Genomic DNA, 12,271 nt, shown 5'->3' on the forward strand with positions numbered 1-12,271 from the left:
GAATTCTTACATTTCCTTCAAACCTTAAATAGACTTTATCGTTTTGAGAATAATTCTTAGATCTTTGATAGACTCAAGATCTGGGATTGTTTATCCATTCGTTTTATTGTTATTCTTCTCTACAACCCACCAAGTTGGGCTGCATCAGTTGGTATCAGAACTCAATTATTTTCCATGAATGGGGAGGAGCAACCGTTGTCCAGACATGAACGAGGTGCATGTGCGCACAGAGATAGCACGCAAGGAGTTACCAGCGATTCGTTTGCAGCACATAGGTTGTGGGCCGAACGGTTGTCATCGCCAACCAAGACCACAATTCACGGAGGCGGAAGGCAAATCTAACGCTAAACATCGGCAACACATGGAGGACCAATACAATGTTTAATCATCTCATGAACCTCTAAAAATTTAAGGATTAAATTTGCACCAAGGATGTATTATGTTTCTTTTACACCATGGAAGAGCTTAAATTCAGGAATCTTATATTAGTTTACAAGTATGAATGTTTGTTTTTCATTCTATTCATATGGTTTCAGTGCACTTGCTTGTATTCTTTATAAATGCCTATCAAATGTTACATCAATAATTATCCACAAAGTTTAAGCTGATAGAAAATGAAAAATTGTAGACTTTTAATCATATAAATTATAATACAATACTCTCCCATAATTGTAGGCTCAAATTCCTTCTCAACAGGTCAAGCCCAACACACGGCATTTTTAACTGAAATGGGGGTGGAATGAAAAAGAGATTGAGAGAACTCAATACGTTGTCTCTGCGAGAGGATGTTGGACTTGAAGACATCATATTGACAAGTACCCAAAAATAGTTGTGCACTAGTCATCCGCTTTTGTTTTTTTTTACTCTTTCTGATCTTATTTACTAATTTCTAAATTTGAGATCAACATGGACGAATTGTTTGACATAAACAATCTTGTGTTAAAACAAAAGAATTGGAAGAAAAAAAAAGCCCTTTAACTAACAGTTGTTTTTGAAATAGCACCATGTGGTTTAAGGTGTGTTAGAGTGGTACACTAAACTACCAATGTGCAACAGAAAAGCCACATTTCTTATTATATTTCTATAACACTCTTAATCTAAAATAATAAAATAACAAATCAAAAATTATTTTTTTTTTAGAAAAAAAAAAAGAAAAAGAATAGTTGCAAGTTGTGATTTACCACCAGCGGTGCTGGGGTAATATTTGTGCCTATATTTTACACCGCAAGAGCAATTTCTAATTTATTCTAAATACAGTAAATAATTTTTTACTTATCCAAAAAAAATTGTTTTTATATTTTTGTATTTATCCAACCCATTGGTTTTTTGTTTTTGTTTATAAAATTGTATAGTTTAGTTTTCTATTTTAGTTTTTAAGAGAATAAGGGTATTATTGTAAAATAATAGAAAAGTTCTCTTTCTGCACATTTTGGTAGTTCGATGTAATGTTTTAGAACACTTTAAACTTATTTGGACTATTAAAAAAAAAGGTTGGTTGTTGAGGGAGCTTTTTTACGTTACATAAGACAATCAATGTTGAAAAGATAAAACATTTACTTCCAGAACATTGACTCTGATTATTTAAAGCACCAGTAAATTAGTGGCAAAGAGTTTTTCGAACAGCAAATACAAGTGGAACTTTTGCATCTGTCAATATTTCTAATTTGAACTAATGGATACTTGTAAACTTTGCACTAATATTTTAGCACAGCAAAAGAAAGAACTCGACGAATCATATGAAAATTACCGACTTCAGAGGGTAGATGAAGGGAAATAGTGGGATTGTAATGGCATTGCGACGCACTTGGGTGAGTGATTTCGGTCTGAGCTTACAAGTGTGGAGTGAATGTGAGCACGTCGAGTAGGATGAAGAAGGTTGAGGAAAATGGCTATGTGAGGATGAGAACCACAAATCATGGGTACTGTGCGGCACTCTGCACTTAAGTTAGAAATAGGTTCCGCGCGTATTTTGAGCACTATTTTCTTGAAAAGACAAACCTATTTTCAAAAACAACTTAGAGTTGTTTCCATATTTCTGTTTTTAGCGTTTTTGTCTACTTTAGTTTTTGTTTTTAAAACTGATTGCCAAACCCACGCTGTTTTGGAAAAAAAAAGAAAAAAAAAAAAAAAACCTGTTTCCAAAACTGAAACCGAATAAGCGCCTAAAATTTCGTAATTTGAAAGAAATTGTAGCGAATCCTAATCCAATTTAAAGGGACAAGAAGTAGGAGGAAATCATAGAGAAAATGAGTAATTTCAGAGTAGTAGTCTTTTTTATAATCTTGGCTCTTTGTTGCATGAGTCAACCGCTAATATGCAACGCTTACCCGATTCACATTGAAAACCACTTCCAAAAAGCACTTCTAGGAGCTTGTTGTCAATCCAGAGACTATGATCTTGGCCTCCACTTGGTCCCTGCCCATTCTGAGTACTCTTGGGTTTTTACAGGAAACTTTTTTCGCACCACACTCTAGTTCGGCAACGGGAGGGTGGACATCAGACCTTCACTATCTTCAAGTACAATACTGGTTTTCTAAAAAAGTAGTGCCTCCATCCTAATTCAGAATGCCGCTGGAGGGTTCACGAGGATGCGATTTACGCATTCAATTTTGAGACTCAAAACTACGTTTTCATGTTTAAGTGGCAACCAAACCATACTTGAAGTTGAAGCCTCTTTGATGCAGAGTCAAGCTACATCACCAATTAAGCATTTGTTTATTCTTAAGGTTATCAACAAAGGTCGTTAAGAAGCTCCCAGGCGTTAGCATTCCTTTGGGAATTCCTAGAGTTAAAGAAGCCTCAAGCCTTTAGTAGTGTTATGTCACTTTATTTCTACTGTAATCGAGTTTTGTTTCTTATCCTATTTCTGTTTCTTATTCTCTATGTTGTATTCATCCTTTGTTTCTACGTAGTAGAGTCCTTTTGTGTTATGTTTTTATTTTTCAATAAGTTGGTTATATCAAGTGATGCAAGTGTAATTATTTTAATAGATGACTAAAGATTTTTAAATTTGAAATTATGTTTTTAAGTGTGATATTTTTGTTCGAGATGCAACTTCTCTTTGTGAGGTGCACTCATCTTGCTTTCAGCGATGAGACTCTATCGTAAAATCCATTGTTGGCCAGTGAGTCCCTTTTCAACCTGGGTCTAGCTTTCTTTTCTGCTGCCTTCGTTTATTTTTAGTTATTATTCGTTCATCCCCTATCACTCACTGATAATATGTTCTTTTATGTTATCAAATTCTCCGATATTTATTCTCTCTCATTACAGCTCCTCAAAATGTCTTTCTTTCTTTCTTTCTTAAAATAAATAAACGAATTCACCAATAAATAAGCCGAAGAAGGAATGTCACTTTATCATAATGGAACTGACTCCAATCCAAGGTCTCACCTCAACCGATTGCGATCATCATCCCTTCCCACATACAACCTGTAGGTAGTTTCAAAGGGAGTATTGTGCGAGTGAAACTTCAAACTGTGACCTATACTCTATAAGAAATTCTTCTTGTCACTTTAACTCCCCATTTAAAATTAATTTCTCATTTCTCTTGCTCAGCAATTACTTCAATCGATTGGAGACCACGTCTCATGAAGCAGAGGTCATTACTTTTACACTAGTACTAGTAATTCAATCAGCAGGTGAATATGTATATATATTACTGTGAGAAGGAAAATAAAAGTGGAAACATGTCCATCTCAATTTTGTACTCATGGAAAATCGGTAGAAAGATTGATTTTACAGTATTAAAAGGTACAATGACTATTTTATCACTTTTGAAAATTAATGGACATTTTGATACACACGAAAAGCATTAAAATTAATTGGTAATTTTACTTGCTCATCATTTCCTGTACATGAAAACGTCTCACCAGGAATCAGCCTCTGCCACGTACAAATTTGAAACTTAAAAGTCCTCCTACTATGTTTGGCTACAAGGGTATGGTATCTACTGGATGAAATATTTGTTATACGAGGCCTTGGCTAGTACTCTCCTATAAAACTAGAAAATTAGTTGTTAGCAGGCCTCCATTAATCCATGGTTAATTTGTTAAGTGCTAACAAATTTATAGGTGGGGTGCAAGAGGTGAATAGATGTTTAATCATCTCATGAATCTCTGAAAAGGAAAGGATTAAATTTGCACCAAGGATGTATTATGTTTCTTTTACACCATTGAATAGCTTAAACTCTGGAATCTTATATTATTTTACCAATATGTATGTTTGTTTGCCATTCTATTGATATGGTTTCAGTGCCCTTGCTTGTATTCTTTTTAAATGCCTAACAAATGTTACATCACTAATTATCCACAAAGTTTAAGCTGATAGGAAATGGAAAATTTGTTAGGAAATTAATCCTATTTCCCAAGACCTGTGTAATGCAAAAAATAAGAAGTATGCGGAATAACAAAGATAAGGCAATCAAATCACACATGACACCAAGGTTTAAGTGATTCGGCTTAACAAGCCTACCTCCACTGGCGGAAACGACCCAGATAAAATTCACTATCAAAAGATGGAGTACAAATATAGTAGAAAGAAAATCACTCAGATCCCAAAACCTCAATACACCCAAATCTCACTATCACACAAGAGAGATTATTTTTAAAATATAATACAAAAGATAGATGTACAAACTTTTATTTTGCTGGAATAGATGACAGCTGATCTCTATTTTCTTCTCTCACTCTATAGCACCTTTTTTTTTTTTTTTTTTTTTTTAATCACTTGTTTTTGGCTGGAATCATGTTCGGACACGTGGAATTCCTGTCCCGATATCAATTTCAGAAACCTCATTTTAGGTCCTGGATCTACATCAATAATGTATGCTCTTCCAAAAGACATATGATACTACCCTCTCCAAAGAATGATTGGCTCAAAGCTCACAAGGATTAAAAATCTCTAAATTGTTATCCTCAAGATTTTCTAAGTCACTTCTATCCTTAACAAAGAGACATGTTTATGTGGCTAGTGCATGTGCAATGAATTGAGCATGACAACAATGAAATTCTTTAGCAGAGTAGCATAGTGAACTTAAAACATGAAACTCATGCTAAGGAATATATATATATATATATATATATATATATATATATATAACAAAACGACTCGAAAGCAACAAATAACACAAAACTAATAAACATCAATGATGTTCCTCCCCCCAAACTAAAACTTACAGTGTCCCTATTGTAACAAGATGAAGCCAATAAGTAGAGATTAAGGAGAGTACCTTGAGGTAATGAACACAAACTGATACTTAATTATTATCTGCAAAAATTAGAAAACCAAAAACAAAAAAACAAAGACACAACCTAAACTATGAAGCAAACACTACGACTACAATGACAAATTGAGTTCACGTGTTTCGCAGATCCTGATAAATAGGATCCTTCAAAAAATAAGACTCATCCATAAGCTCAAAATCTTCAAATAATGGGTTTACGTACTTTTCTTTTAAAAAATTACCATTCTTGGGGTTTTCAATTTTTGGTGCTTGGAGACTAGATGCATGAGATTTACTAGGTATAGACAAATCCTCATAACATGGTCTCCATCCATTAGTTTCCATCACCGGAGTGGCACCCAAAACAGCATTAGCAATGTCATATTCTATATCATCATTGTTGGAATTTAGTAAACATGCTTCTATAGGGTCTGAAGACATAGAGTGACAAATTTATTTTCCACCAAAGTTTGGATCACGACTACCTCATCGACTTCCTCATCTTCCTCACTAGCAGGTTGCTTGCAAATGTTGAAGGTATTAAGCTCAATTGTCATATTTCCAAATGTAAGCTTCATGATTCCATTCCTGCAATTAATCAAAGCATCAGAATGAGCTAAAAGTTGTCCCAAAATAATAGGAACTTCAGTGCTAGAAGGTGAAACAGGCTCTGTATCTAAGACAATGAAATCCACAGGAAAAGAAAATTTATCCACTTGCACTAACACGTCTTCTACTATCCCTCTCGGTATACGAATAGATCGGTCAACAAGTTGAAGAACAACTTGGCGGGTTTTAATTCACCAAGACCCAACTGTTCATAAACTGAGTAAGGTAATATATTGACACCAGCCCCTAAATCAACTAGTGCTTTGTCAATTGTTGAATTACCTATGATGCATGGGATAGTAGGAGATCCAGGATCTTTATTCTTGAGGGGGATTTTCAGTTGAATTATTGCACTAACCTGCTTTGTTAAAAATGCCTTCTTGTGCACAGAAAGCTTTCGCTTAACCGTGCAAAGATCTTTCAAAAATTTTGGATATGATGGAATTTGTTTTATGGCATCTAACAAAGGAATATTGATCTTTACCTGCTTAAATACTTCCAAAATCTCCAGATTTGTTGTCCACTTTTTAGGTGTAAGCAACCTTTGGGGAAATGGGGCAACAGACTTATACACTTTTTCCACAACATCTTCAACATGCTAGGTTGTTCATCATCCTTAGTCTCTAAATTTCCCTTAGGTTTTGAAACCTTTGTTGGGATTTCTTTATTAACCACCTTTCCACTCCAAAGGATAGTGACAGACTTAGCATGTTCAACTTGAGTATTTCTGAGCTCAATGACCCCACCTTGAGTCCATGGGTTAGGTTGAGGTTGAGCTGGAAACTTTCCTTTCTCACATTCAAATGGGATTCAATTCTATCAACCGAGTTTTTCAACTCTTGAATATTTTGCATAGTATTTTGGTTGATCTGAGTTTGGCTTTGTAAGAAGGTTTGCAATGTTTCCTCCAAGGTCGTCTTATGTGGTGGCACATAAGGAGCATGAGAAGAAGATCCTTGGGGTTCATTTGCAGATTGACCATTTCTCCAACTAAAGTTGGGGTGATTTCGCCAATTAGGATGATACGTCTCAAAGTAGGGCGAACTAAATGGTCGTTGAAATGCATTGGCCACATTGGCGTGTTCATGCAATACCTCTTTGAAAGCAAGGATTGTGGGACAATCCTTGGTCAAGTGCACATTAGTCTCACAAATCTCGTAACTACTCTTAGTTGGTGTGGACATCTTTGCCACACCCACTTTGCTCAGCTCTATGGCCTCTACCTTCCTAGTCAATTTAGCAATTTGAGCACTTAAATCCTCATCTACTTTAATGTGATATAAACCTTCCCTAGAACTAGGTTTAGGGGATAGAAGGGGGGGGGTTTGAATTAGTGACCTCCGTTTTATGAGGCGTGGTTCATGGCGTTGTTCACAGGCAATTGAGCTACCCCTTGGGGATATATATATATATGATTGATTGTCTTGAAACTATTCAAAATCTGGAAAAGTAATGTCACCCTTATAATTAGGGTTTGAGACTAAATCAGATGGTAAAATGTGAAATATTCTTTATATTTTTGTAAAATATTTAAAAATTCGCAAACTTTTTCTAATTAAACAATTAAAAATTTATTTTAAAAAAAAACTTGACCCATGGCCGAGATTGGCTATAGTTCAGCTGTGAAGCATATGATCAAATTTTTACTTTTTTAAAAATGAGCATTTTTAAAATTTCCACGTCGTTCGTTAGGATTTAAGAGTAAATCCTAACTGAAATGTTACATTGCAAAAAATTTTAAACTTTGATACCCGTCATTGAGAGTTTTTAAACTTTGGAGATGTAATTGCAAAAATGATGAAACTGAAACAAACTAATAATGCATAAATAATAAGATATGATAGAGATTTACATGGTTCAGTCTATGACCTACATCCACAAGATAAAACCCTAAGGCTGCACTAAGGTCATATGCTAGCAAAGAATACACTCTGGACCATGGGAGAAGTGATCTATATAGAGGATTAGAGGAAGCCCCTCTGTGTGTTATGAATACTATAATGACCAAACGCTTTGTTCAAAATAGTTTTTAGTGATATATGGAATGACAAAATGGTTTAAAAAATGTCGGTGATGGGTGGCTCGAAGATCTTGAAATTACGTGTTGGGTGGGTCCATGAGAAATGGTAGCCTTGTTCGTGAAAACTAGAATACAACTTACCTAAATAAAACTGGACCACTACCACCTGAACTTAAGCCATTCCTTTCTTGTTTCCCAGATTGACAAGTCAAATATCCATTGGCTTGTCAAATGTCCCTTGGCTTCTTCTTCTTTTTTGTTTCCTTAGTAGCTTCATAGCCTTCATTGGCTTCTTATTTTTCTTTCTTTGGCAACGTACTGAAAAAAAAAAAAAAAAAAAAAAAAAAAAAAAAAATCCCACTTTATTGTCATAGAAATTCTGTAATTTTATAGAATTATAACATTTTGTTTTTCATACAATTCAGACTGTCTATTGCAAATGCACCATCTAGATTATGTCAAGTCATCAATTTTGACTAAAAAAATTTTATGCCCCCTCCCAAGGGGGGTCGGGTCACCCCCAAAAAATTTAACAATGGTTCAGTAATTACAAAATACAAATTGTGGGTGGTTGATCAACTCCAAAAAAAACAGCGGTAAAATGCGTAATCATCAATTTTATATATAATGAATCTATTCAAAACAATTTAAGGGTGATTCGACTTCCTTTAAAATAAAGTTTAGAGGCAACTGGTCACCTCTAAACAAAAGTTGTCGACTCTCAAAGTTTAGGTTCAGAGTTGTCCAGGGCCAGCCCAACTGCTAGGCAAGTTAGGCCGGCGCCTAGAGCCCCAGAATTTTAAGGCCCAAAATATTTTTTAATAAAATCAAAAAAAAATTTAAATAAAGGCCTTCAACATGCTTTCTTGAGGTCCTCAACATGCTTTAAAAAAAATATTATTATTTGTTTATAATATCAAGGCCCCATCATGCTTTCTTGAAACCTTCAACATGCTTTAAAAACATAATATATATATGGAGGCCTTCTGCACAATGGCCACGAGGCCCTCAACAATCAACATGTTTTTTTAAAAAAATAATATTATTTGTTTATAATATTGAGACCCTCTATATAATAAGAACGAAAAAAAAAAAAAAAAATATGAGCACATACTTGTCTGTTGTGGTTATTTTGCAGAAACCCAGCCCCTCACAAAAGGTTAAAATGTTCAACTTTTCAAATTTCAAAAAGGATAAAATGGTTATTTTGCAATCTACGAAAATGCTGAAAGACAAAAGTAAACTTGCTTAATTTAAGTGTAAAGAACAAAGAGTAAAGGAAAAATGGTAATTTTAATCTCAAACAAAAAATCACTAAGTGTGAAATCGGTACTTTTTAGGTAAAGATTTCCTGTTATATTAAAATAAATATTATTTAATTAATATTTAAATATTAAAAAAATAAGGCCCAATTTTAAATTTTTGTCTAGAGCCTCCAATTACATTAGGCCGGCCCGAGAGTGGTCAATCACTCTAAGTACAATTGATTGGAGAGGCTGGACCCCCTTCCAAGTTATTTTGGGATGTTTCCTGTCACCCTATCAACTCTTTTAGATGGTCCTGCCATCCTTTTAAAGGTGGTTGCCTTTGAAATTTCTTTTAGACAAAATGGATGATATGTCATAATCCAAAGTACTGTTCATTTACAATGGACGGCCTGGATCTAATGATTACAAGCCCTTGAAATTCTGGTCCACACATGTCTAAGGTAACAAAGATTTGGAGCATTCTATAGGCTAGAAAAAGACCATAACCTTTCATGTTGTCCTCAGAATTTAGTCAATCTGAGATAAGGATACACATTAATCTATTTGTAGATAGACGATTTTGGTTCTATAGTCGCGATACTATTGGTACAACCTTGATAAAAGATCAAATGGGGATAAAGCATTTATTCTTTTCTTTCCAAACATTTCTTCTTTTGTCTCCAATATTGTATTTCGAGTTAGAGCATTCACTTGCTAGATTTTATAAAGTATTTCTTTTTAATTCTTTTTTGGGAAAAGTCCTCATACCACCATCAAATTACGACCAAATTGATAATGTTCCCTTCAAAGTTTCAATTGAGACAACATCCACCAATGTTGAAAATATCCTTAGTAAAATAAAAAAATAAAAAAATAACAAATAAAAACAAATAAAAAATAACAAAAAAATAAAAACAGGGGTGTGAAAATTTTTAAAATTTTCTTCTTCAAATTTTTTTTTTTTTTTTTTTTTTTTTGTCTTAAAGAAAGTTTTTTTGGTATTTATTGGAAGTTTTGGGAAACATTATCAATTGAGTTATAGTTTGAGGAAGGTATGTGGCATTTTCCTTTCTTTCTTTGTTCTTGATAGATGAGAGAAAGAAGTCCCCAAGAGGTAGCTCAATCAGATAGGGACCACGCCTCATGAAACAAAGATCACTAGTTCAAATTTCTCTCCTTCGATCCCTTTCCCTCCCATTGTGTAGACATGTCAAAAAAAAAAAAAAAAAGATAAAATAAATAATCACTTTTTTATTTATTTACCCACTTTTCAAAACACCTACATCATACTCTCGATATTATATATCTACTTTCACTATTTCATTTAAGATTTTCTTTCTTTATCTACTTTTTCTATCCTAAAAAAAATGAAAAACATATTAAGTTTTTATTAGTTTATTTATGTGTTGTTGACCATTCCGGCTGCTAGCCATTTGTTTTTTTAGCTAAAATGCCTAACGGGATAAAACTACAATAGGACTAGTCAAAATTACTTTCAAATAACCAAAAGAAAATAATCAAACTCTATAAATTGGAGCCAAAATCTACATTCTTTGCTTCAGAAAGTGGAAGTGTTATCATATCATTACATAGTTTTCCACATTAATAAGAAAGAAGAAAATGGGAGTGCTGGTTATTCATGCTTTGATGATGGTGAGCATGGCCATACTTCTCACGTCTGTTGCAAATGCAGCGCAGGGGACAGCTACTTTCTATACCCCTCCTTATGTTCGTGAGTATAATCTTTATGCATCAAATTGCTTTATTAAATATCAAAAATTAAACTAATTAAAATAGTTTTAACAAATTAATATACTAATTGTTTATCAGTTTTCAGTGTATCTTTTGCTAATTTGAACACTTATATATATCTTTCACACTCGCATTATAAAATATTTCACCTTCTTAAAGTAATATTATTATGTGCTGTTTGAGCGGGATAATCCCATTTAATTGCATTTTACTAAGAGGAAATCCATATGCCTATCGGTATTTGAATTTCTTCCTAACTTTCTTTTAGTGAAAATGAGAATTCCGTTCTAAAAGAGGTGGGAATCCACGTATCCTTATCTACTATACATATTTCGGTCATCCCTCTCCTATCCTTTCATTTTTCAAAATCACAATTAGATATGTGGGATCATGTGTGAAACTCATATAGGTCCCATAGATCAAATAGTGGGAGGATGGGATAGGGATGGGTGGAAGAAATGAAGCATTTTCCTTCCTTACCCTAAAAAAGTTATTTTTCATATTTCGTTTTCTTTTTTTCTTTTTTCCAACTTGAATATTGTTATGTTTATATAATAAAGATTGATGCTAAAAGGAAGACTCATGTCCCCCTTATCTCTTCCCAAAATTGATGTAACTCTAAAAATTACTATTGAATTTATGATAAATTACTATTAGATTTTGATCGAATGATAATTTGTGACATATATTTAATTTTTACCAAAATGAGTTATCTTACCAATGGAGCCAAATGATAAAAATTACTGTCACAAGCTTAACCTAACAGTAGAAAAACTCTAAACTCATGAACTCAATGCATCTTTAAACCTTGAAAAACAATCACATCACATGGATGTTTCAACTAGGACATCCTTACATGGAAACAAAACTTGGCCGTTTGATCGCAACTTGGGGTGATGAACTCACCGATTCTTAACGCCAATTTCAATATTGAAGGTTTCAACTGCAATTTTTTTTATTTATTATTATTATTATTTTCTTGTCGATATGATATTAAAAAATTATTACATCTAATTTTCTATCTAATTCGTGTCAAAGTAGGATTCAACGTTATTTTAGAGAATTTACGATGCTTAAATGTGTTCTACTTACTTTAATGCTTTACAAAGCAACAATGATAAAGAAGTTAAGACGAAATTAATTGATTAATTAATTAATAATTTTTTTATCAACTTAAGTCTTTAATTAGTCACATATAAAGTATAACATAAGTGTTGGTTAAACATAGTTGAAAAATCCCACATAGGATATATGTTAGTAATTGATAAAATACTCATATTATATTTTTATGTTATTGTTGCTATTATCAAGGAAAGCATCACGTGGTAAATTTTCCACGACGATAGTTAATCGTGTTATCAATGATGATCACAATTGCCCTCGCTGATAATAATTATCAATGACAACTTCAAGTTATTGTTG

General features: G+C 33.4%; 1 pseudogene; it reads left to right on the forward strand.

Annotated features, from left to right (window-relative positions):
• The first annotated feature begins 10,717 nt into the window (after nt 1–10,717).
• The window catches only part of LOC132190629 (EG45-like domain containing protein), a 7,388-nt pseudogene continuing 5,834 nt past the window's right edge, over nt 10,718–12,271 (forward strand).

The sequence above is a fragment of the Corylus avellana genome, chromosome ca8 (genome assembly GCF_901000735.1).
Source record: "Corylus avellana chromosome ca8, CavTom2PMs-1.0".
Lineage (NCBI taxonomy): Eukaryota > Viridiplantae > Streptophyta > Magnoliopsida > Fagales > Betulaceae > Corylus > Corylus avellana.